Below are 21,634 nucleotides of genomic sequence, written 5' to 3'. Positions count from 1 at the left end.
ATGCTGAACGGACGTGTGGTTTCCCTTTTGCGATTGTTTTTTTTTCTCTCCATATAAATTGGACGTGGGTTTGATTGTTTCCCTTGTGCGCGGGCGTGGGTTGTTTCTCTTGTGGGAGCGTGGGCCTGGCAGAGTTTTCGTCCGCCATGTTCTCTTGTTTAATAGTAGTGTAGAAGAAGTGTAGATTTTTTTTCTCTCCATATAAATTAGACGTGGGTTTGATTGTTTCCCTTGTGCGCGGGCGTGGGTTGTTTCTCTTGTGGGAGCGTGGGCCTGGCAGAGTTTTCGTCCGCCATGTTTCTTGTTTAATAGTAGTGTAGAAGACTAGGCCAGGACTCTTATGGGCCGAACAGCCCAACCGCAGCTAAGGAAAAAAGTCTGAGCTAGGACTCTTCTCCACCTAGCTTCAAAAAAGGACTCTTCTTCAACCCGTCCTCCGGACTCGAGGAATCCTCCTCCACGATGGCAACTCCTCCGCCCTCCTCCTATAAGAACCTCCTCCTCGCGCGAGCCACCTGATTTGCTGAGATCGCGGTAACACGCAAGTGCGGCGCGGAGCTCGCTCAAGGTCGATGCGCCCCGTGGTGGTGGCGTTCGAGGCGGGTCGGCCCGAGGTTCAACAATTTCTCGATCTCCGGGGTTCAACAATTTCTTGCCGGATCCGCTCGTCGGCATCCGTGGACTGCATGAGCCGGATGTCTCCTGTGCCCTAGCAGTGGTCACTCGATCTCCCTCTCCCGAACGACCCCGGTACCCTCCCCATCTGCTCTGTTATTCTCAGACCTCGGCTGCGGCGTGGCTGCTATCAGAACTTCTTCCTCATATCACGATTTCATGCACTACGCATCCTGCTTGCCCATAGCAACAGTAACACCATCACCTTTGATTGGAATTACCTTATTAGTGAATTTGGTTTGATTGGAATTACCCTGTTTGTGCAATTTGGTCAAGCGTGTTCACATATGATGCCACTGAGCCTGGGAATGAGGTGGGTTGATCCTGCCTAGGCACCAGCTCCTGTGATTAGATGGAAATCAGAGTGTATGATTTATTCTTACAGAAAACTTTTCATGCAAACTGGATGTCCTCATGTGTCCTTTCAGTACCATGATTGCAATTCATTTCAGCAAACTATGTAAGGGCCAAAAACAGACATGCTGCTGCAGATGTACTGCTTCTTCAGTTACATGAATAGATAGCGCTAAAAATAGATTCTATAACTGATTTTGGAGTGTGGCACTGCAATTTCAATAAATATGCACTACAAGCTAAAGGTGTGCTATCTAATACAGATCAATGAACAGATCTTGCTGTGTTGTGATGAACAGATCCTTCAAAGTACCAGTTGTAATGCAGCAGCAGGCCATATATTGGTACAAAGAAACCATATAAACTGGATTCAGTCACAAAAAAGACCATGTCCATATAAGTTCTCTTATCTGTTGGTGTGGATTTTCTTTAGGAACTTACTTGGTGTGAAATTATGTTCCTGCTTTAATAGCCAAATCAATATCAACAGCTATATATTCCAGTATTTACTCCTTTCCACTTCTGTTCTACTAATGTGTGCCTACTTTTGTACAATGCTCTTAACTGAAATTGGTTGGTCATGCAGACAGTAGGTGCATGAGCCCATGGCCGGTTGCACCGGCGATGGGGTTGGAGCGCATAATAGTGACATCAACCTGACTGCTGGCTGTTAAGCATCTTCTTTGACGTCCATACTACCACATATCTTATTTAGTTTGACCTTCTGTGAGGATGAGGGCTTCGTGTCTCACATGATAGTGTTCTCTACCAATCTTACGAGGCTACCACAATCATAAGCCATCATGTTCATTAGGGAAATAAAGGTTCAGGAAAAGAAGATGGTTTGGGGAAACACAAATATGCTGGGGGCATAGTAAAGCTGCAGATCTAAATGCATGGACAATATCTCCTGCAGTTTTGATTCATTTTTATTCAGGTAACTGCTCCAGGTGAGAATGATATGCTGCTGCTCATGCCAAAGGTTGTGATACATTTTTTTATGATAGTATGAATTGATTGATGATGCATCACAAGTAGCACAAGTTCTGCAGTATCCATTTCAGTAAGAAGTTTGCATTGAGTAATTCTTTTCAAGAAGAAGCTTACCATGCACAACTAGCTAGCGAATACTTCATTCTTCGGTGGAAGACATAGCATATAATTACCTTGAGCACATCAATACAAGATTTTCTAGCATCAAGTATTGTTCATGGTTCACTCATAATGTGTGTTCTGTCCACTTTTCAACTTAATTTTATTAAGACTTCTGGTTATCACTGCAGGAGTTGCACCAGAGTCAATGAGGGTAGTCTGCATTGCAAACTGTGTTAACTATTCCAGATTTTATCAACATTAAATTGTGCATTGCCATTGCCATTTCCATTTCTTGCATCACCTACCTTGAAGTTGAGAGGATTGATTTTTTCTGTAATTGTTCAATTGGAAGTAAAAAATCAACTCTGCATGCTTACATGAAGCTAGATTCCTGAAAAATAGTTGTTTTCGCACAGTATATCAGTATTTTGTTTCCCGATCTAAAAAAGATGTGTCTGAGCCTGACACAAGAGTTTGGCTAATCTGCAGTATGACTCATTAGTAGTATTTTCTTAGACATGTTGAATCATTCCTCTATCCCAGTATTCAAAATTTACATATTGTGATATTGTCACAACTGTCAAGTGTAGGTTCCACAACCAAGCAGAAGTTGTCACCAAAGGTCAAGATGGAAATAGGTAAAACCGGTATTTACATGTTACACATCCGCAGCTGTAGGATGAACTGCCATGGACTTCTGACCAACTATCCCATACATACGACTCTTTAAAAGGATGTTCTTCCTCTATCTCTCCATGTCGTGTTTTATTCCATCCCAGACTTCATGGTTCCATCCGTACTGGATTCCCAACAAGGAGAACGTGATTCAGTCCATCTATGCCTTCCCCTTATCATATTCAAGGTTTTGCATTACAGGATGATTGATGCGTCCGATGAGGATCCACAATAATGTGAAGTAAGGAGGCGACATCGGTAGTTGAGGCTGTCAAGTGGAGGAATATGTTGGATTGGTGGTGGCACGCAAATCACACTCTAAATCCAATTGGAGTTCATCTATTCTACCATCGCCCCACGCCGTCGGTAAATAATCCCCCATCCTAAATCCCTCGGTTATCAGGTTGTTGGATTTATAACAGAATCCCCAATAAACAGGCTTGATCCATAATATCTTATCAAGAAAAATTGGCCTTTTCTGTCGTATCTTGCAGCACTTCTCCTTACCAGATTACACGTTGGAGGGAGGGGGGAACCAGCTGGGGCGGTCTGCAATCTGCAAAGTCTAAAGTTGAACCCTGCACGGACATCTCGCCGATGCCGGCAATATTTGGTTTGGTTTCAGTGAGCACGTGCTTGAACGCCTCAAATTTTCTTGATATGTCCCTACAGTTAAGGCTGGCTCCTTGACGCTCATGCAGGCTACCAGGAAGGACCTATTCAGTTGTGTTGGTTGTTGTGTTCGTTCTAATGGGATACAAGTCACATGGCGTGATGGACATCAGGTGTGCAGAAATATGTTTGTGCTTTGATAGTTTCCTGATATGCGCACATGTGTTTTTAATACTTCCCCTTGGATTATAGGAATCAGACTTGTGATGGAGATCAGACAGGCAGAAATATGTTTGCTGTAAATAGAGTATAAGAGCTCCTATGAATTAATATGTTTAGAAGTTCAATGATCGATCTCATCTTATTAGTAACTGAGTTAAGCAACAGGCATATGTACTATCAGTTTTTATGTCTGACGCTCTTGCCTTCCATACGTACTGAATTAACAAAATTCCTATGTTCAGGAGGCGATGCAGCGCTGGAAAAAACTCATCGTAGTAATTAGCTAATTATTGTATATTGTCAGTTATACTTTTCTTCATATATACTACGACATCATTTTTCCCTCTCTATCTGCTAACATGAAATTTGTATACAGATAGAGAAGACAAACAGAGCTATCACTATAGACGCATAACGAACTTCTCATATTTACATGGTTGAGTATAAATGTATGTCCAAGTATTTGTATAGTTCAATGTTACGTGAGTAAATATACATCTTACACCAAAATATTCAGAAATCCCCAGTTCAATATATTATGTTTATAAATAAATAGATGATTAACTCGACGCATGCATAATAAATTCAAGGTATCTATCCAAAGTTTTTGTAAGTAAAAGGCAGTATAACAAAGAGTAGAATCTAACACTTATTTTCGTGTCATTTTGGCTTTAGTATTGAGAGAAATAAAGTTTTTTTTAGAATGAAGACGCCAAAGTCGTCCGGCTTTAAATTAATAAAGCCAACAAGGCAGCGTTTACAAAGTCTAAAAACAGATACCACGGCAATCCAGCTTAAGTATTACAGAACCAGCCAAAATAAAAGAGGTCCATCAACACCAGCACGCAGGCTGGAATAACAAGTCATCGGCAAGCATACACAAAGAAACGAGATGCAAAATGATATCAGTCTTGAGCAACTACTTGGCGCGCTTCCACCTGAATGTTGTGGATCCGCTCCATCGTCTCGATCATGCGCTCCTCGTCTCGCGGTTTCCCCAACGGTGTTTAGGTCTGCAAGAAGAGGACAGGACATCGGCTGGGTGAGAAGGGAATTTCTTCTCGATGGTCATCTTATTAGGCACAGTCCATAAGGACCAAAGCAGCGCCCCTACGCATCACCAAACAATCCTTGCACTAGCCCCCTTTTGCGTATGAATAATTTGTAAAAGATCGGCACCGCATGAAGGGTTCCAGTTTTGCTGGAAAGCGGCTCTAACTGTGCTCCAGGAAAACCTGGCTAGGTGACAACGAAAGAAGGCATGATTTGCAGCTCGATGGTACCGCACACCACACAAGACCAGTCGGAAGGTCCGTTGCGTTTCGCAACGTTATCCGCCCTCGGTAGGCGGTTTTGGAACATTTGTCATAGGAAGATTTTTATCTTAAGCGGGAGACCGGCCTTCCATAGCCCCCGAGCTATAGAGAGAAATAAAGTTAGGGTAACTATTCATTCTAAATGGTTTCTTGTCTTACTAGATTGACCTTTTTCTTTCCTTATAGATCCGTAAAATAAATAGCATATCCTGGTTTTCGGTCTCCTCATCACCCATTGGCATCGTTTGGATGCTACATTCCCCTAGGACGACTTGTTGGGTGGAGCAGTAGGCCGCCGGGGTCACACGTTCATGGAGGATGTCGCGCCCTATAGGGACGTTACAACTTAGATGAGGAGCCCGTTGCAACGCACGGGCATATGTACTAGTAAACTTTAACCACGTACCCCCTCCGTCCCAAAATATAACTGTATCAAGCTTAGTACAACTTTGTATTAGAGCTAGTATAAAGTTGAGACACTTATATTGGGACGGATGGAGTGCTAGACTAGTAAAATATTAATGCATGTCACCAAAACTTATATTATTGGATTTATATATCATTTTTGCTACGTAAACTTGCATAATCGATATGTTGACATGGTCAAAAACATAATTAAAATGGCTTCAAATAGAAAAGTGCTTAAAGTGAGAAAGTTCTGTATCGTTAAAAGGAGAAAATTTGATATTTGGGCCATAGCCATCCGATCTCATCTCTAAGAAAGAAGTTGTGTTTGAAGTATTGAGATTTTATATTCAGAATACTATTCGGCTGATTACGCCCCCAAGACGGCCTCATATGGAAAAATGATCTACACGAATTGTCTTCGTCTCGTCGAAACTATCAATTCTGATATAAAAATCGTCCCAATCCAAGTACATATGCAAAAATTAGAACTATCGGAATGCAGCTCTGTCATGAGGCGAAATATGGCGCGCCCCACCAGACACATGTCTCATAGGTAGCACGAGCAAATGGATATTTTGCGTGACCGTTTTAGCCTAGTAGATGGCTTCGAATCGAAAAACGTTCAACATGAAAGTTGTTCGCCTTGTCGAAGCGAGTAAATATGCTTTTGGGCGCGTTTTCATCGAGGTCGTTTACTGCCATAAAAAAGACCTGCAAGGTGCAGCCAGTTAAAACTGGACAGTTTTGGAAAGTTCGGACAAAATCAATCCAAATTTGACTAGAGTTTTGGACGTGAATCCAAGCATTTTTCTTGCACGGGAAGTCCAGCCGCCTCTTATATACCAAAGGGGTGGCGGCCGATTGAACAACACACAATCGAACAAATCCCTCTACTACTTTTACCATTACTTTTATCTTCTCCCTTTGTTCTTCTTCTTCCTCGTTCTTCGTCTGTTCTTCTTGTTGCAGGGCGGCGAACCTCGAGGCCCTAGGGGCTATCAGGCTGACCTAGGGCAGTCCATCGCCGACGTGCGTCTAGACGGGGTCCCTCCCGGGCGCGTGGGGTTTCGAGTCCTCAAAAGCACCCGTCGGATTGCCTGCGTACCGCGCTTCCGGCCTGGTCTCGTTCGACGTGAGCTGCGGTGCATCACCCCCGGCGTCGAGGGTACACGGTGACGTGTTCATGTGCGAACACACATTTTGGCAACTCCGTTGGGGATGAAGCCTTGAACGGTCTCTAGCCCGTTCTTGCTATGAAGAGATCGTCATCTAGGGTTTGCAATCTACAAAGATAATATGAATACCCAATTCACTACTGTAGATGCAAATAATTCATATGGTGTTAATAGATCGTTCAATGAGTATACTCTATCGGCAAGCCCTAGTTTTTCAATCATGCATCTAATTACGTGCAAAGGCCGATTCAAGGTAATTACATGCTTTAACTTCTTATGATACTAGTAACATGTACCATATGTAATCCAACTCTCATGCATCGGCAACCCCACAAATCGTTATGCCGATGAATGACATGATGAGTTTGGTCGATCAAGTTGAAACACCTCGTGTGGGAACTTCCAATAGCATGCGGCAAAGTGTTTCACCTTTTTATTCATCGGCAACTAATTTGCAATATACTAATTCAACCATGCCGATGGATGGGAGAATTGGCCACGCTACTACTAGCTATTCGGCCAATTACTCTCAACCATCATATGCTACACCTCTTGTTAGTAAATTTTCAGCACCGTACGCAACTTTAGATGTTCATAATTCGGCCCCGCACATTCATGGTCATAGCCGAATAAGTGAAAATTTTGCAGAAACACATGTGTCGTCATCTAATACTGTAGCATATAATGCATGCTGTACGCAATTTGAGAATTTCAGTAACACTCATGAATCATTGCCGAAAGAATATGAAAGTATTGCGGAGCAATCCCTTCCAGAAGCGGTTGTGGCTGCATTAAAAAAGAGCTTGACACAAAACAAGAGGATTAGTGCTCTTTGCCTTGAACAATATGAAAATGGGTTGTTTCCTGATTATGCTGCAATAAAGGCTAGATTTTTCCAAGAAGACGAAACTTCATCAATTGATAGAATTGGTGAAAGAACATGTGGTTACACAACAGTGCATACACCTCCACCTTGTACCGCAACATATTATACACCCACTACACAATTGCAAAATTTCGGCAATTGTAGGATCGAAAGTATGTCTAGAGGGGGGGGGGGTGATTAGACTACTTGACCAAATAAAAATCAGCCTTTTCTCAATTTTAAGTCTTGGCAGATTTTAGCAACTTAGCACAAGTCAAGTAATCAACCTACACATGCAAGTCTAAGAGTATAGCAGCGGAATGTAAATCATTTGCATATGAAGGTAAATGGAGGAGTTTGGAGGGAGCAAACGCAATGTAGACACGGAGATTTTTGGTGTGGTTCCGATAGGTGGTGCTATCGTACATCCACGTTGATGGAGACTTCAACCCATGAAGGGTAACGGCTGCGCGAGTCCACGGAGGGCTCCACCCACGAAGGGTCCATGAAGAAGCAACCTTGTCTATCCCACCATGGCCATCGCCCACGAAGGACTTGCCTTAGTAGGGTAGATCTTCACGAAGTAGGCGATCTCCTTGCCCATACAAACTCCTTGGTTCAACTCCACAATCTTGACGGAGGCTCCCAAGTGACACCTAACCAATCTAGGAGACACCACTCTCCAAAAGGTAATAGATGGTGTGTTGATGATGAACTCCTTGCTCTTGTGCTTCAAATGATAGTCTCCCCAACACTCAACTCTCTCTCACAGATTTGGATTTGGTGGAAGGATGATTTGAGTGGAAAGCAACTTGGGGAAGGCTAGAGATCAAGATTCTTGTGGTTGGAATGGAATATCTTGGTCTCAACACATGAGTAGGTGGTTCTCTCTCAGAAAATGTATGCTTGAAGTGTACGCACGTTCCGATGGCTCTCTCCACAAATGAAGAGTGGGTGGAGGGGTATATATAGCCTCCACACAAAATCTAACAGTTAGACACAATTTACCAAACTCAGTGGGACCGAATCATGAAACTCGGTGAGACCGATTTAGTTCAAAATGTGAACGTTAGGCTTTTTGGTGGGACCGACATGTCAACTCGGTGGGACTGATTTCATTAGGGTTAGGGCATAACGTAATCTCGGTGAGACCGATCACATAAACTCGGTGAGACCAATTTCTGTAATAGGCAAACAGAGAGTTGGTCAGGCAAACTCGGTGGGACCGAATCGCTCATTTCGGTGAGAGCGAACCGTTACGAAAGGGAAACAGAGAGTTTGCATTGCGAACTCGGTGGGACTGGTCACTCATCTCGGTTAGACCGAAACGTTACGAAGGGAAACCGAGAGTTTGCAATCCCATCTCGGTGAGACCGAGATCCCTATCGGTGAGACCGAACTGATTAGGGTTTCTGGCAGTGGCTATGTCAAATAAACTCGGTGGCGCCGGATAGATCAAATTGGTGGGGCCGAGTTTGACTTTTGGTTTGGGACATATGTGGATACGAGAAAGTGGTTGAGGGCTTTTGGAGCATATCACTAAGCATTTTGAGCAAGCAAACCATTAAGTAACACCTCATACCCTTTAATAGTATTGGCTTTTCCTATGGACTCAATGTTATCTTGGATCGCTAAAAATGAAAATGTAGAGTCTTGAGCTTGAGCCAATATGTGTCCTTAGCAATTGAAGGGGTCCACATTCCTACTCCATGCCATGCCAATCATTGAACTTTCTGAAATGATCATCTTGAAAGAGCATTAGTTCAATGAGCTATATGTTGTTAGGAATGACCAAAACCACCCAGGGATAGTTGCACTTTCAATCTCCCCCTTTTTGGTAATTAATGACAATATATAGATCAAAGCTTCGACAAATAATAATAAGATTGAAATGCATCGTTGCTTTGAGAAGTATGTGATAAGTAAGAGCTCCCCCTAAATTTGTGCATTATTTAAAATTTGCTTGTGAATGCAAATGCACAATCGATTAGGATCATTGGTTACTCTTCCATGTCACATACATCTTGGTGGAGCGCTCAAAATGATAGAAAGTAAAAACATGCACTCATCACCAAGGCAAAGTGAATGATAATATAGAATAGATAAGATATAACATCATTCAAGCATAAGTATTAACGTATGATATGATCAACGACATGATCAAATGAGTATCTCGCACACATAAACATAAGGTATCATGCGAGCACACAAAAGTATCAACCAAATAGCAAAAGAGACAAAAGAAGCAAAAGCACTCTCTCTCGAAGCCTATAATCTATACATTTCTCCCCCTTTGGCAACAAGTTACCAAAAAGTTTGAAAATGCATAGTGTTATGCGTCTCTCTGGGATTGATCTTCGGGAGGTGGTGTTGAGAGGACTTCAAGGATGAATGCATCTGTGGAAGTTGATGGAGCTGGTGGAGTGGCAACTGGAGGTGGCACTGATGCTGTGGCTGCAGGTGCTGATGAAGTTGCTCTTTTGTCAGCCATGGGCACTGCAGCAGGTCTCTGACCTCTTGGCACTCTTTGAAAGGCATCTGTGGTAGCCTGCCCTTTCTTCTCCTCAGCTTCTTCCTGGAGCTGCTCAACTGCTGTCTGCATCTCTGTCACTTTTAGATCAAGATCATAGAACTTAGTCTCAATGATCCTTTCCAGGCTCTCTTGGTTCTGAGTCAGGGTGGCCAATCCTTTCTCAATCCTCAAGGTAGCTTGAATTAGATATCCAAATTGATCTTGCTTAGTCTTTAGAAACACTTGAGATGCCTCCTCAGCACTTGGCATCTTTGCAGCTTTCTCAGCCTTTGCTTTCTCTTTCTTTTCTTGTGCCTCTACAGATGTGGGATCATCTTCATTCATGACAACAATGTTGTCCTCAAAAGCTGGTCTCAAGGGTAGATGTTCCTTGTACAAAAGATAAGTGCATGTGCCCATCTTGGAGTTGATGAGCACCTGGATGTGTGGAGCATACCCACAAGATCTCTTCTGATCTGCAGCTGTCCTCTTCATTGTTTCCACAATCAGGCTCATGACTTTGAATTTTTGGGGCACATCAAACAATTGCAGCAAGTTGATGGAATGGCCTCTGATCATCTTGTGATCTCCAGATTTGGGCAATAAGGTATGCCTTAAGATGGTGTTAATTGTGGCCAAACCAGATAACAGATAATGAATAGAGCCTAGCTTATGAGTTTCCAGGGCTTTGTCAGGAATCTCCTTGTACATGTTGGCCATTGAGTTGTGGTCTTTCTTCTTCTTGGCATATACATCCAAGTCATCCTCATGCTCTTCAGAGGCATTGATCAATTTTGCCCACTCCGCAACTGTTGATTGGTACCTTGTACCCTCAGACATCCAAACAATTCTACCATCTGGATAGAAATGAGCTGTAGAATAGAATTGCATAATGAGCTCATTATTTCACTTGGTCAACTTTTGACCCACAAACTTGTCCACTCCACATAGCCTAAAGCTCTCATGTACACCTAGAAAATGATCTTCATTCTCATCAATGTATTTCCAATCTGCCCACTTCATATCACAAACAATGGGCTTCTTATCAAGCAAGATGGTTTTATAGAAGTCCTGCTGCTCCTTGGTGTGGAACATGTAATCCACAGCAGTCCTTCTCCTCACAGCATATGGATCAGTTTGTCTCCAAAGTCTAAGACCTGCATCCTTCCTGATGTTCGTGTCTTCTGCCACTAGATGACTATCATCATGGTCAGGGATCTTGGGCTTGAGCTTCCTAAGCACTTGGGCATCAACATCTTCTTCATCAATCTCAGGCACTGGGGCCTTGTTCTTTTCAGCAGCTGGAATATTTCTTGTGCTCCTCTTGGGTGCAGTCTTTGGAACTGGAGCAGAAGCTTTGGGTGCTGTCTTGGGCTTAGAAGGGGCAACCCCAGACTTGATGGCATCCCCCATCAGCTTTTGAGTCTTTGATGCTGGTGCAGCATCTTCTTCCTCCTCTTCAGCTTCAGCTGGATCTCTTATCATAGAGGATCTCCCAATGACTCTGGCAGTGGTCTTCTTGACCCTCTCTTTCCTCTTCTTGCCTTCCCCAGCCTCCTTTGGTTCAAGTGTGAACTCCATAGTTTCTTGAGTTGAGGATCTGGCCTTAGACATAGGAACTCTCTTTGCTGGAGCCTTCTTGTGCAGATCTGGCTTTGTTGCAGCAGCCGCAGCATATTCCTTCTTCAGCACCTTCTTCTTGGAGCTGATCTCCTCCTCAGCAGCAATATAATCCTCATCCTCTGAGTCAGAGTTTCTCTTCCTCCTTGTCCTTGTGGCTGCTTCGGGCAAGTTGCTTGGAGTACTCCTGCTGCCCTCATCATAGCTGCTAGAGGGACTAGTGCCCTCAGTCAGGTTCACCTGCTCTTCTGACTTGTTTTCTCTATCACTCTGACCTAACATTCTGACAAAGCAAACTGACTGCTGACCCTGTGAATAGTTATAGATGAGATAGAGTGGATGAGCATCACAAAGTGCAGAGTTTTTGCAAAAACAAATGAGTCAAAAACTTAGTTTTAGTTTTCCACAGAAAGCATTTCGGAGCTACCGATTTGTTAAACTCGGTGACACCGAAGCAACTTTTGGAGTCTAAACTAGTGAAATCGGTCAGACCGAGACACAGTTTGGTGACTCCGAGATTGCTAGGGTTTCATAGAGAGTTGAACTCAGTCACAACGATTTGCAACTTTCGGTTAGACCGAAAAGTGCAAGTGCAATGGCCTAGGCCAAATTAGTGAGACCGATTTCAACAGCTCGGTCGGTCTGAGATGAGTTCGGCGGAAACCTAACCTAAATTTTTGAATCAAATCTAATCTAAGGGATGTTCTTGCTGGACAGGATGATCTCATATATGGTAAAGAACATGGCATTTGCTTTGTGCTAAGAATCGAAGTAAGGAACAACACAAAGTTTTGAACTCATACCCTAGTTCGGTGATGAGCTCACTACGGCGGCAACGGCGGGGTTGAATTTCGTTGACGACGACGGAGACCAGCGGTGAGAGGTCGCTGGTGACGAGAGGACGATCCGGAGACCCGAGGCGGCAGAGCAGGACATGCACGGGCTGAAGGGTTTTGAAGAAATTTCCAAAATTCGACCCGATGGTATATATATCCTGACCCTGTCGGTGTGACCGAGTGGAACAACTCGGTGGCACCGAGATGCAGAATCGCAAGCGGTTACTGCAACTCGGTGTGACCGAAAAGTTCTAATCGGTTGCACCGAGATTGAAAACCTAGATCAACTCAGTGAACTCGGTCAGACCGAAAAGGATGAATCGGTCAGACCGAAATGCACAGAGAGGTTTTGGAAGTTTAAGTCTATGACGAATCGGGGACTCCGAGTGCTCCTCACACAGAGTGTTCGAATTTGACCTGATCAAACTTTGTGATGCAGCATGAATAGAGTTTGAGACGAGAAAAACATAGATAGCTAGAGGAGGTTCTTAGGCATTCTTGTCCATCCATTTTGTAAAAGAAAAAGAGCCAAACAATCAAAGCAACAAATGGATGTCCTCGAATGAGTAAAATATGCAACCAACATGCTCACATAATAAAATGACAAATGAAATATGTGACAAAGCATGCACAAACACTCTAGCATCTATCAAGCAATTGGCGATGACTAGGTCATCTATATATGAGTATATTGACTTAGGAGTCAAATGAGAACATTTGATCATAGGTCATACTCATCGTTTAAGCACAAGTGGGGTTACCACTTTTACATAAAGCATTGTTGTGTTCACACCATTAGAGTTGCTTTACCTCAATATTTTGAGTAAAGCTCCCCCTAGATGTGATATCCCCCCTTAGAGGGATGAACTAACCTTGGGTTTTGTCGATGATGACTTCATGTAGATGTTGAAGATTTGGATGCTCAAGGTTGATGTAGATCATTCGGAGCAATCCATTGGGGTGAGTTGCACTTTCAATACCTACATGGGTTAGTCCCACAAGGAACAAACAAAGATATCCATGGACATAGAATGAAGTTCACACATGATGATGTCCATGAAAGCATTAGGTTACCTTGTCCCTTGTCTTACCAACAAGAGGGTTTGTGACTCCTTGAACTAGTGCAAGATGTGGAAGTTGTTTGCACTTGTCCTCGCCAAAATGATATGAATGGAGTATGTTGGCGGAGTCACCCTCAAGAACTCTCTAGTTCTTCTTCTTCGGGATCCACATCATCTTGATGGGAATCCTTGGAGTTATAGTCGTACTTGATGAAGTAGAACTTGATGTAGTCTTGGAAACCCACTTGACCAAGGCCTTGGGAGCTTCTTCAAATGCATCAATCTCTTCTTGAAGCTTGTCCTTGCCTTTTTGCTTGTGGTCTTGTGGTGGAAGATCATCTTGAGCTTGTGTCCCCTTGAAAGAAGTAGGATCATACTCCTCTTGTTGAGGAACAAACTTCGTCTTGGGGTGTTGATCTTCTTCCCACTCAACTCCATTGGCATTGAACTTTTGTTCAAAACCAACACCTTGATTCTTCCGGTGTCTTCCTTGCTTGCGTACAATTTCCTCAAATTGCTTACTTCCGGCAAGGCTCTTGTAAACACCTTTATCTATAATTCCATTCAATAAGCTATTTTCTTGCTCAAGTGTAACTTGGATAAGAGAATCATTAGTGGAATCAAGAGAACTACTAGAAGCAACAACATTGGATTTAACATGATCATTGTTACTACTAGAAGAAGAATCTTTCTTACTCTTGTTGCTAGATTTTACTTGTGGCATGTAAGTAGACAAGAGTAAACGCTTAGCAATGTAAGAAGGACTTTTCTTGCGAAGATCATCATTGATTGCTCTTAAGAACCCATGCTCTTGCTAAAGGTTGAGCTTTTCAAAGCGTAGCTTCTCATGAGTCTTTAAAAGTTCTCGATGATCTTCCAAGGTAGTTTCATGAGCTAACTCAAGAGTGTTTAGTTCTTTAGTTAGACGCTCAATCTCCTTCTTATCATCATCATTATTTTTATCTTGATTAGCATGATTAATAGCAAGTTCATCATAGTTTTCATCACTAGAGTTGTCAACAAGTAATTCATCATCACCTAGCAAGTCATCTTCATCACTATTGAAATCAACATATTCGGGGTGTGATACCTTTGGGCCTTTAGCCATGAAGCATCTTCCAATTCCTTCATTTGGTGAGTCAAATATGTCATACGAGTTGGTTGACACAAGTGCTAGACCGGCAACACCTTCATCTTGAGTATATTCGGAGTCGGAGTGATAACTTCTTTCGGAGTGATGGTCGGAGCCGGATACCCATTCACCAATGTGAGCTTGATGTCTTCATTTTGTGTAGCTCCTTGATGACTTGTCCTTTCTTTCCGAATCCTTGCTTCTCTGAGAGGTTCTTCGTTCATAACGATCATCTCTACTCCTTCTCTCTCTTGGAGGTGATTCTTCTCTTCTACTTCTCCTTTTGGGTGAGTCTTCGCTTATTTTGTAGGGAGCCGTACACTCATTGGAGTAGTGTCTGTGTCTTCCACAATTGGAGCAATTACGCTCATGACTTAAAGATCTTTTGTCATTGTAGGACCTTGACTTGGAACTTCTTTCCTTGCTTCTACTCTTGTAGAACTTGTTGAAGTTCTTCACCATTAGGCTCAATTCCTCATTGAAGGTTTGTTTCTCACTTGATGATGTAGGAGCGTCACATGAGGATTTGTAAGCACCACTTGACTTGTTGTGAAGCTCTTCTTTATCCTTGAGTGACATCTCATGAGCAACAGTTCTTCCAATGATTTCCGTTGGCTTGAGATCTTTGTAATTGGGCATCATTTGGATCAATGTGCACACGGTATCATATTTTCCATCCAAGGCTCTTAGGATCTTCTTGATGATGAATCTATCGGTCATCTCTTCACTTCCTAAGCCGGCACTATCATTTGTGATGAGAGCAAGCCTAGAGTACACTTCAGCGACACCTTCACCATCCTTCATTTTGAACTTGTCAAGTTGACTTTGAAGCACATCCAATTTGGATTCCTTGACGGAGTCGGTACCCTCGTGCATATCAATCGAAGTATCCCAAATTTCCTTTGCATTCTCAAGACGGCTGATTTTGTTGAATTCTTCGGGGCACAATCTGTTGAAGAGGATATCGCAAGCTTGAGCGTTGTATTGCAGCATCTTCAACTCTTCCACGGTAGCTTCACGGTTTGGTTCTCTCCCATCAAAGAATTCACCTTGCAATCCAATACACACAATAGCCCAAACGGTGGGGTTATGTACAAGAATATGCATTTTCATCTTATGCTTCCAACTAGCAAAATTAGTACCATCAAAGTAAGGACTCTACGGTGGTAATTTCCCTTGCTAGACGCCATACTCTCCTAGGTTGTGAAACCAAGGCTACGATCACCAAAAGCTATGGAAATCAAGGCAAATGGAGACCAAAGCTCTGATACCACTTGTAGGATCGAAAGTATGTCTAGAGGGGGGTGATTAGACTACTTGACCAAATAAAAATCTAGCCTTTTCCCAATTTTAAGTCTTGGTAGATTTTAGCAACTTAGCGCAAGTCAAGTAATCAACCTACACATGCAAGTCTAAGAGTATAGCAGCGAAATGTAAATCATTTGCATATCCACGTAATGTAGACACGGAGATTTTTGGCATGGTTCCGATAGGTGGTGGTATCGCACATCCACGTTGATGGAGACTTCAATCCACGAAGGGTAACGGCTGCCGAGTTGCTACCTCTTGAGCATGCATTGGTTTTCCCTTGAAGAGGAAAGGGTGATGCAGCAAAGTAGCGTAAGTATTTTCCTCAGTTTTTGAGAACCAAGGTATCAATCCAGTAGGAGACTACACGCAAATCCCTCGTACCTGCACAAACAATCAAGAACCTTGCAACCAACGCGGTAAAGGGGTTGTCAGTCCCTTCACGGCCACTTGCAAAAGTGAAATCTGATAAAGATAATAAGATAAATATTTTTGGTATTTTTGTTGTATAGATTGAAAAGTAAAGATTGCAAAATAAACGGCGATAGAAATAGAAAATTGATAGGAAAATAATATGATGGAAGATAGACCCGGGGGCCATAGGTTTCACTAGTGGCTTCTCTCAAGATAGCATAATCTACGGTGGGTGAACAAATTACTGTCGAGCAATTGATAGAAAAGCGCATAATTATGAGAATATATAGGCATGATCATGTATATAGGCATCAAATCCGTGACAAGTAAACCGAAACGATTCTGCATCTACTATTATTACTCCACACATCGACCGCTATCCAGCATGCATCTAGAGTATTAAGTTCATAAGAACAGAGTAACACATTAGGCAAGATGACATGATGTAGAGGGATAAACTCAAGCAATATGATATAAACCCCATCTTTTTATCCTCGATGGCAACAATACAATACGTGCCTTGCTGCCCCCTGCTGTCACCGGGAAAGGACACCGCAAGATTGAACCCAAAGCTAAGCACTTCTCCCATTGCAAGAAAGATCAATCTAGTAGGCTAAACCAAACTGATAATTCGAAGAGACTTGCAAAGATATTAAATCATGCATATAAGAATTCAGAGAAGAATCAAATATTGTTCTAGATAATCTTGATCATAAACCCACAATTCATCGGATCTCGACAAACACATCGCAAAAAGAATTACATCGAATAGATCTCCAAGATAATCGAGGAGAACTTTGTATTGAGATCCAAAGAGAGAGAACAAGCCATCCAGCTAATAACTATGGACCTGAAGGTCTATGGTAAACTACTCACACATCATCGGAGAGGCTATGGTGTTGATGTAGAAGCCCTCCGTGATCGATTCCCCCTCCGGCGGAGTGCCGGAAAAGGCCCCAAGATGGGATCTCACGGGTACAGAAGGTTGCGGTGGTGGAAATAGGGTTTCGTGGTGCTCCTGGATGTTTTCAGGGTATATGAGTATATATAGGCGAAAGAAGTAGGTCAGTGGAGCTACGAGGGGCCCACGAGGGTGGGGGGCGTGCCTACCCCCCGGGCGCGCCCTCCTACCTCGTGACTGCCTCATTGCTTCCTTGACGTCCACTCCAAGTCTCCTGGATTGCGTTTGTTCCAAAAATGATCCTCGCGAAGGTTTCATTCCGTTTGTATCCCGTTTGATATTCCTTTTTCTGCGAAACACTGAAATAGGCAAAAAATAGCAATTTGCACCGGGCCTTCAGTTAATAGGTTAGTCCAAAAAATAATATAAAAGTGCATAATAAATCCCATTAAACATCCAAAACAGATAATATAATAGCATGGAACAATAAAAAATTATAGATACTATGGAGACGTATCAAGCATCCCCAAGCTTAATTCCTGCTCGTCCTCGAGTGGGTAAATGATAAAAACAGAATTTTTGATGTGGAATGCTACCTAGCATAATTCTCAATGTAATTTTCTTTATTGTGGCATGAATGTTCAGATCCGAAAGATTCAAGACAAAAGTTTAATATTGACATAAAAATAATAATACTTCACGCATACTAACAAAGCAATCATGTCTTCTCAAAATAACATGGCCAAAGAAAGTTATCCCTACAAAATCATATAGTCTGGCTATGCTCTATCTTCATCACACAAAATATTTAAATCTGCACAACCAGATGACAAGCCAAACAATTGTTTCATACTTTTGATGTTCTCAAACTTTTTCAATTTTCACACAATACATGAGCGTGAGCCATGGACATAGCACTATATGTGGAATAGAACGGTGGTTGAGGAGAAGACAAAAAGGAGAAGATAGTCTCACATCAACTAGGCGTATCAACGGGCTATGGAGATGCCCATCAATAGATATCAATGTGAGTGAGTAGGGATTGCCATGCAACGGATGCACTAGAGCTATAAGTGTATGAAAGATCAACAAAAGAAACTAAGTGGGTGTGCATCCAACTCGCTTGCTCACAAAGACCTAGGGCATTTTGAGGAAGCCCATCATTGGAATATACAGGCCAAGTTCTATAATGTAAAATTCCCACTAGTATATGAAAGTGACAACATAGGAGACTCTCTATCATGAAGATCACGGTGCTACTTTGAAGCACAAGTGTGGTAAAAGGATAGTAACATTGTCCCTTCTCTCTTTTTCTCTCATTTTTTTGTTTGGGCCTTTTTCTTTTTTTATGGCCTCCTTTTTTTTTGTCCGGAGTCTCATCCCGACTTGTGGGGGAATCATAGTCTCCATCATCCTTTCCTCACTTGGGACAATGCTCTAACAATGATGATCATCACACTTTTATTTACTTACAACTCAAGAATTAGAACAAAATATGACTCTATGTGAATGCCTCCGGCGGTGTACTGGGATATGCAATGAATCAAGAGTGACATGTATGAAAGAATTATAAAGGTGGCTTTGCCACAAATACGATGTCAACTACATGATCATGCAAAGCAATATGACAATGATGAAACGTGTCATAACAAACGGAACGGTGGTAAGTTGCAAGGCAATATATCTCGGAATGGCTATGAAAATGCCATAATAGGTAGGTATAGTGGCTGTTTTGAGGAAGGTATATGGTGGGTGTATGATACCGGCGAAAGGTGCGCGGTATTAGAGAAGCTAGCAATGGTGGAAGGGTGAGAGTGCGTATAATCCATGGACTCAACATTAGTCATAAAGAACTCACATACTTATTGCAAAAATCTATTAGTTATCGAAACGAAGTACTACGCGCACGCCCCTAGGGGGATAGATTGGTAGGAAAATACCATCGCTCGTCCCCGACCACCACTCATAAGGAAGACAATAAATAAATAAATCATGCTCCGACTTCATCACATAACGGTTCACCATACGTGCATGCTACGGGAATCACAAACTTTAGAACAAGTATTTCTCAAATTCACAACTACTCAACTAGCATGACTCTAATATCACCATCTTCATATCTCAAAACAATCATAAAGAATCAAACTTCTCATAGTATTCAATGCACTTTATATGATAGTTTTTATTATACTCATCTTGAATGCTCATCATATTAGGACTAATTTTATAGCCAAAGTAAATTACCATGCTGTTCTATAAGACTCTCAAAATAATATAAGTGAAGCATGAGAGATCAATAATTTCTATAAAATAAAACCACCACCGTGCTCTAAAATATATAAGTGAAGCACTAGAGCAAAATTATCTAGCTCAAAAGATATAAGTGAAGCACATAGAGTATTCTAATAAATTCCGATTCATGTGTGTCTCTCCAAAAGGTGTGTACAGCAAGGATGATTGTGGCAAACTAAAAAACAAAGACTCAAATCATACAAGACGCTCCAAGCAAAACACATATCATGTGGTGAATAAAAATATAGCCTCAAGTAAAGTCACCGATAGACGAAGACGAAAGCGGGGATGCCTTCCGGGGCATCCCCAAGCTTAGGCTTTTGGTTGTCCTTGAATTTTACCTTGGGATTCCTTGGGCATCTCCAAGCTTAGGCTCTTGACACTCCTTGTTCCAAAGTCCACCAAATCCTTACCCAAAAACTTGAAAACTTCACAACACAAAACTCAACAGAAAATCTCATGAGCTCCGTTAGTATAAGAAAACAAACCACCACCTGAAGGTACTGTAATGAACTCATTCTTTATTTATATTGGTGTTAAAGCTACTGTATTAAAACTTCTCTATGGTTCATGCCCCCCGATACTAGCGATAGATTCATCAAAATAAGCAAACAACACACGAAAAACAGAATCTGTCAAAAACAGAATAGTCTGTAGCAATCAGATTTGTTCGAATACTTATGGAACTCCAAAAATTGTGAAAAACTAGGACAACCTGGATAATTTGTATATTGATCTACTGCAAAAAGAATTGGCAATTTATCACGTTCTGGTGAATTTTAACAGTTATTTTCGTGAGCGCAAAGTTTCTGTCTTTTTCAGCAAGATCAAACAACTATCACCCAAGAAGATCCTATTGGTTCTACTTGGCACAAACACTAACTAAAACATAAAAACACATCTAAACAGAGGCTTGATGAATTATTTATTACTAAACAGAAACAAAAAGCAAGTAACAAAAATAAAATTGGGTTGCCTCCCAACAAGCGCTATCGTTTAACGCCCCTAGCTAGGCATAAAAGCAAGAATAGATCTAGGTATTATCATCTTTGGTATGCAATCCATAAGTGGCTCTCATGATGGATTCATAAGGTAATTTTATTTTCTTCCTAGGAAAGTGTTCCTTACCTTTCCTTAACGGAAATTGGAATCTAATATTTCCTTCTTTCATATCAATAATTGCACCAATCGTTCTAAGGAAGGGTCTACCAAGAATAATAGGACATGTAGGATTGCAATCTATATCAAGAACAATGAAATCTACGGGCACATAATTCCTATTTGCAACAATAAGAACATCATTAATCCTTCCCATAGGTTTCTTAATGGTGGAATCCGCAAGATGCAAATTTAAAGAACAATCATCAAATTCACGAAAACCTAACACATCACACAAAGTTTTTGGAATCATGGAAACACTAGCACCCAAATCACACAAAGCATAGCATTCATGATCTTTAATCTTAATTCTAATAGTAGGTTCCCACTTGTCACGCCCAATATGCGACCCTATCCGAGAGGAACTCGAAGGTCCCACCAAGGATAGACCCGCATATTGAAACGCTTTTGCAAGGTGGATATCATTACATCAACAATACATAATAGATGGGGATACATACAAACGGCACAAACGCCCCAAGAATACACCAATACATCATACATAAGATCAACACCCGAGTACGGATGAAACACAAATAGAAACTCCAACGACATCCACCCTGCTAGCCCAGGCTGCCGACCAGGAACCTAACCCAAGATCGACGAAGAAGAAGAAGGAGAACTCCAACACAAGTAAACATCGCTCTCGCGTCATGATCATCGCAATACCTGTACCTGCAACTGTGGTTGTAGTAATCTGTGAGCCACGAGGACTCAGCAATCCCATTACCATGGGTATCAAGACTAGCAAAGCTTAATGGGTAAGGAAAGGATAGGTGGTGAGGTTGCAGCAGCGACTAAGCAAGATATGGTGGCTAACTTACGCAAATAAGAGCGAGAAGAGAAGCAATGGAACGGTCGTGAAACTAGCAATGATCAAGAAGTGATCCTGAACTCCTACTTACGTCAAACATAACCCAAAAACCGTGTTCACTTCCCAGACTCCGCCGGAAAGAGACCATCACAGTTACGCACGCGGTTGATGCGTTTTAATTAAGTCAAG

At 42.0% G+C, this 21,634-nt stretch overlaps 1 long non-coding RNA gene and 1 pseudogene across 2 annotated transcripts; one reads left to right on the top strand and one right to left on the bottom strand.

The window, feature by feature from the left end:
* Nucleotides 1-11,490, bottom strand: part of LOC120967011 (uncharacterized) — a 101,270-nt pseudogene extending 89,780 nt beyond the window's left edge.
* On the top strand, nt 439-3,983 carry LOC109734604 (uncharacterized). Of its 2 annotated transcripts, XR_012187720.1 has the most exons (7): nt 439-750; nt 1,616-1,979; nt 2,715-2,762; nt 3,001-3,165; nt 3,294-3,412; nt 3,501-3,584; nt 3,664-3,983. It is a non-coding gene; the product is annotated as an uncharacterized lncRNA (long non-coding RNA). The 2 variants fall into 2 exon arrangements; XR_012187721.1 differs by lacking the exon at nt 439-750 and having other exon boundaries at nt 1,692-1,966.
* Nucleotides 11,491-21,634: the final 10,144 nt, after the last annotated feature.

Source organism: Aegilops tauschii, chromosome 6 (assembly GCF_002575655.3).
Source record: "Aegilops tauschii subsp. strangulata cultivar AL8/78 chromosome 6, Aet v6.0, whole genome shotgun sequence".
Classification (NCBI taxonomy): Eukaryota; Viridiplantae; Streptophyta; class Magnoliopsida; order Poales; family Poaceae; genus Aegilops; species Aegilops tauschii.
This window is presented reverse-complemented; position numbering and strand designations above follow the sequence as displayed.